Consider the following 5,411-nt stretch of genomic DNA (forward strand, 5'->3'; position numbering starts at 1 on the left):
GCGATGGGGAATCGGGGAAGGGGAACAGACAAGTTGCTGTCCTTTTGTTCTTCAGTCTAGTTGTGGAGGACGTCACTTCACTGGCCCAAGTTGGTACTGTAATCATTGTGCTCTTCCTGGGTAAGGTAATTGCTTGCTGGCCATTGGACGGCTGCTTACAGAAGCTCACGGCAGCCCCACTGCCGCCCCACTGCAACCTACACTGTTGCTGGTGACTCACGGCAGCCCAGCTCCAGGTTGACCTGTTGTTCACCATCTTAGCTGTAGAGGGCAGTGTCACTGGCTCTCATGTGGGATCCGAACTGGGGCCTTGCTGCTCAGAGCTGGTGTCCCAAGCCAGCTCTTAACCAACGCACCACTCAGCCGGTCCTGTCTATTCTACTATTCAACTTTATTCCCACTGAAATACAATTTTCCCTTTTTGTGTCATGGTAGCTGCTGGGATGTGGGCAGGAGGAAATCCTTCTGTGGATAGGACACAACTTTTCTATGCCTCAGATGATCCAGAGGCTGTCAACACTGTTTGTCTTATTATTGACCACTCCCTAACCTGAAGTTTCTTTATCTTTCATGCTTTTCCTTTTAATGTCAGTGCCCAAGTGTTTGGCCACTTCCGAGAAATGTCTTCTTTCTCTAATGTTTTTGCCAGTTCAGCTCATGGAAACCAGATCCCCCTGCTTTGCCAAAGTATGTGTTTAACTGGTGCAATGAGTCTTGGCTCCATGTCTTACTTTCTAATTCAGGAAAAAGTGTTAGTTACCCACATTATAGAAGTAGGTCACTGGAAAAACTGTCTCCTCTGTGAACTTTTTTGGGGCATTTGTATCTGGAGCAAATATAGGGCCTAGAACATATTAAAGGTTCAAAATGTATTTGTTAAGTGAAATGCTAGTGGTTGGCGTTTCCTTGGCTACTTTCCTTGGCACGGAGCAAGCATGTTGTTCACTGCTCTCTCCCATCTGCAGTAGCAGGGTTGTCAGGCCGTGAGGGACAGTGGACCGATTTTAACAGCCTTAGTCAAATGGAATCTTTTGGTAAATCCACAACAGGAACTGAACAGAACATCCCTTCTTGGATTAAGAAGTCCAAATTGGTGGTTACAAAATAATCACAGGGATGTAAAGTATAGCATACGGAATATAGTCAGTAATACTGTAATAACTATGTATAGTGCCAGGTGGGTACTGGATTTATCGGGGGATCACGTCATAAATTATATAAATGCCTAATCACTACGCTGTACACCTGAAACTAATATAAAATGACATTGAATGTCAACTGTAATTGACAAAGAAAAAAAAAGAGCACCCTTTTTTTCCCCAACTCTACCACGCATAGAGCATCTCAAAGGCTTATGGAAATACTTGGGGTGGTGGTGGTGGTGTTGCTCTGCCTGGTGACCTCTGCCCCTTGCTCTGTGGTATGTGGCTAATCCAGACCTATTGCATTAAGTTTGTACCTGATGGTTTAGCAGAGGTAGAAACACTTTTATGCCTCTCTGTTTACACTTAACACAAGAAAAGATATGCTATGCCATGTGGTAACCTTGGAAGAATTAATTCCTCTGCCTCAAAGAGGGCCATGTATTTTTGTATTCCTATCAGTTTAATGCAATTCTTGGAATGAAAACAGGTTGAGTTCTCACCAGTGAAAACCACTGGTCATAGGAAGTCACCTGGAAAAGCATCTGCAGAACTACTGTTTCAACTTACTACCTGTTGGTTTATATTCAGATTTTTAATTTCTTATACCTATTTTGACATTTGGTAATTTTTGAGGGATCTATGCATTTTATGTAGGTTTTCAATTTGATTAGTATATTGTGGTTCATAATACTGTCATTTTAATTGTTTTGTTGTTTCTTTAGTTGGCTTTTCTTTCTTATTGTATATTTTATTTACATTTTCTCCTTTACGCCCACCTTAACTTCTTCCCTTGTTCGTCTTTCCACATTTCCCTCCCTCCCTACTATTTTTTTTCTTTTGATTAAGTGTGCCCGTGATCTTATTAAGCTTTTCAGCTTTTGGCTTTGCTGGATTTCTAAATTGTTTCTTTTTATTCTCCAATTCATTGATTTCTGCTTTATCTTATTATTCCCTTTCTTATTGTTTCTTTGAGCTTGTTCTGCTCCTTTTTGTCCCAACTTCATGAGTTGAATGCCTAGCTCGTTTATTTTGTAAGGAATCTATTTGTATTGNGCTATGATTTCCTTCCAACATCCAATATGAAAATACATTTTCACTTTGTCTTCACCTGCTTCGTATTTCCCACTCTTGTCAATAATATTTAGCTTCGAGATGCTGTATTCTTGCAGCTTTGGAGTTGCTGCTTTTTGTTCTTTACCTCACCCCACCTCGTTTTGTTTTGTTTTGTTTTTAAATAATCCTACTGCCTTCTGGACTAGTTTGTTGCAGGTATAACTTAATTTTTCCTTATCGGTTTTGCTTGGTTCTAGCACTTTCTCTCCACTTCCTACCGAGGGCCTGAATCGCTGACCTCCCTGCCTCTAGATTCTACCACAGTGTCCGAGGGTTTCTTCCTGAAGCTTCACTCAAGTAGTTAAATGTACTGGCTCACAAGCCTGAGGTTTCTTCAGGAAATCAGATTCAAACTTGTCATCATAGATGTTTAAGACCCGCTGCCACTTGACTCCTGCTGTGCCTTCACCTAACCTACCTGCATTGTTTCTTCTTCACAGCCCTGACCAGTATTCCCGCTGAGCTGGAAGTGTTGTCAGACACACCTCTTCCCCATCAGACATCCAGCAACCTTCCTCAACTCTCACGTTCAATGGTGCAACCTCATTGATGTAGATTGGCCAGGTAGACTCTTACTTACAAATAGGCTGTGTTGTTGTGGATTAGCTGTTTCCTATAGAAATATGTTATAGGTGGTGATGAGTTTCCGGGCAGTCTCACCGATGCCCACTTAGCTGATTTTGTTTCTGCAGGACTGAGTCTATGCATAGACTCAGAAAAACAGAAACAAAGCATTACTTACACGTTTGAGTAAGGACCTCTTTGATTTCATCATGATAGCTTGTGCCTCAAGAAGAGCATGCTTGTTTAAAGAATGAGAAATAGAAACTTGAGAATTTTCTGAGAGAGCTTTTGGGAACCTTTATGGGCTTGGGCTTTTTAAAAAAAGTTCTAGCTCTAGTCCCAAATGTACAACTTCTTTTCTTGGATACTGTTATGTCATTAAGTCCTTTAAAACATATCTACTCAGATTTGCTTCTTGAGTGTGCAGCTGAAAAGCACAGAGGAAAGCAAACACCCAAGGGGAGGAATTTTTTGAAATAAGTGGGCAAGAGTTGAAAAGAGAGGTGTAAGGGAAAAAAAAGTCTGTTGAAAGGACATGTGAGTGTCTGGGTGGTGGTGTTGTTTTGAGGTGGCGTTCCTGGAACTAGGAGTGATGAACTGAGGAAAGTGAGAGCACTGCATTTAATTCATTTGGGGGTAAGAAAAGAGGTGGCGAGGAAGAGATGCCAGGCTGAAAGTGCTCCAGGTGGCCCCCAAGGACAGCCTGTTTGCTGCCTGGGTGGTCTTGGGTTGGGTGTGGGGAGAGGAAGAGGAGTGAGATGTTAGAGCTCTAGGGACGCTCATCTGCCGAAAGAGGACTAGCAGCAGGTAAGATGGCCACCTCTCACAGAAGATCAGTTAGATGTCATCAATTCAGGAAGAAAATCAGGGCTCCGGCTCGGTAAGCTCCTCATGAATTAAGTTCACTCCCTGGTGCTACCGACAGATTGCAGCTAATATTTATTGAGTGCTTACTCTGTGCCAGGCCCTGGATAAGCATTTTACATTTCATCCATTCATCAGCCCTATGAGGAAGGTTGTGACCCACTCAAGGTCCTCAGCTAGTAAACGGCAGAGTCCCAGGTCTGCTCAATGCAGATTTCACCACCATACTGTCAGGTAGAGACTATTGTGTTCAACCTCCAAATTTTAAATGTGAGGACACAGCCCTGCAGTGTTGTTGCCCATTACTATGTATCTTTGTGTATCTGCAAAACATATACAATATAGCGAAGAGCTGCATCAACAAAGGAAATGTTATAACACAGAGTTTTCTAGTTCCCTGACAGTTAAATCATTAATGCACAGGAATTGTCCTAGCAGAGAGTGTCCTTGGGAAGTTTCTGAAGAGCAGGGCTTCTAGAACTTTCTTTTAGTCCCCAAGATTATGTTCAAATTTCAGTAGCTTTTTTTTTTTTTTTTAATATGGAACGTTTCACAGATTTGCGTGTCAACCCTGCGCAGGGGCCATGCTAATCTTCTCTGTATCATTCCAATTTTAGTATATGTGCTGCCGAAGCGAGCACTTCAGTAGCATTTTTAGGGGTTCAGCTCTTTGCCAATCACAGATTCTTAGTGAAGTGAGGAGATCACCCAATATAAGAGCCATTTCCTTTGAAAGGAGAGATATTGTAAAACCCAGAGGTTAAAGTTAACTTCCCACTAGTGGGAAAACTATCATATTTCTACAAAGTTCCAGAAAGAAATTTTAAGATATGCTAGGCCATGCCAGGTATTTAAAAATAAAGTGATTATAAATGTGTGAAGCTAGAAATGGTTTTGAAAAGTAGTCGGGGAACCTGAGAAGGCGTTGTTGAGTAACCAGGAATTAGAGAGTTGGGATTGGAAGCACGGGTGTCGGCTTTTGGATCTCAGGTTGCAGGAGGAATCCAGAGCAGACTGACGTTTAGGGCTCTCTGGTTGGAGGACCACTGACTTCTGACTGCATAGTTTATGAAATCTGAATTTTATATCCCTTCCTGTTCTGTCTCCCTTTAGCCTGAAGAAAGGAGTCTGTGCGTGTCAGATTCTGGGCCAGTGTCTCCTTGAACTGGCATTAATGAGTCTGGCTGTGGCTGGGGTAGGGGTGGGGGCCTGGTGGTCCCAAGACTTGGATTTGCACCCTGGCTCAGTTATTTCTGACTGTGTGACCTCATGGGTTTCCCATTCGTCATCTGTAAGATGCCCACCTCCCTTGCCCCACCTACTTCACTGGGCTGTTGTGAAAATAAAATGAGATAATGTGTGAATTCTGATTTTTGGCATTCCTGTCACGTATTAGAAGTGCTTGCTTGGGGCTTCAGATTCTACTCTTTAATTTGACATCCACATTGAGATATCTGAGAGGTTTAAATAAATCAACGAGGATGGTAAAAAAGGATTACATTTAGCTGGCTGTTTGTTACTTGGGCACTGATCATTGAATTGCAGAGCTTTAGGACCTAACTGTCCATCATCTGCTCTCTTACTTTGAATGTAGATTTGGCTGCCATAACAGAGAGATCTAGACTAGCAGAGGCTTAAATAACCTAGAAGTGCATTTTTCTTTCATGTAATAGACGAGATATAAGTGAGCCAGGGCAGCTCTGGAGGTGAGGTGGCATTGAGGGA

At 42.4% G+C, this 5,411-nt stretch overlaps 1 protein-coding gene across 4 annotated transcripts in view; it reads left to right on the forward strand.

Moving 5' to 3' along the window:
- HHAT (hedgehog acyltransferase) overlaps positions 1-5,411 on the forward strand; it is a 259,836-nt gene that overhangs the window by 17,286 nt on the left and 237,139 nt on the right. For 2 of the 4 annotated variants that reach the window (XM_019667727.1, XM_019667730.1), the window contains exon 2: positions 2,699-2,822. The exons of 1 other annotated variant lie outside the window; for it this stretch is intronic. The gene's annotated coding sequence lies outside the window, so the exon portion shown is untranslated. The remainder of the gene's footprint in view (positions 1-2,698; positions 2,823-5,411) is intronic. One more of the 4 variants, XM_019667729.1, reaches the window with a different exon arrangement.

This window comes from Hipposideros armiger, unplaced genomic scaffold (genome assembly GCF_001890085.2).
Source record: "Hipposideros armiger isolate ML-2016 unplaced genomic scaffold, ASM189008v1 scaffold_503, whole genome shotgun sequence".
Lineage (NCBI taxonomy): Eukaryota > Metazoa > Chordata > Mammalia > Chiroptera > Hipposideridae > Hipposideros > Hipposideros armiger.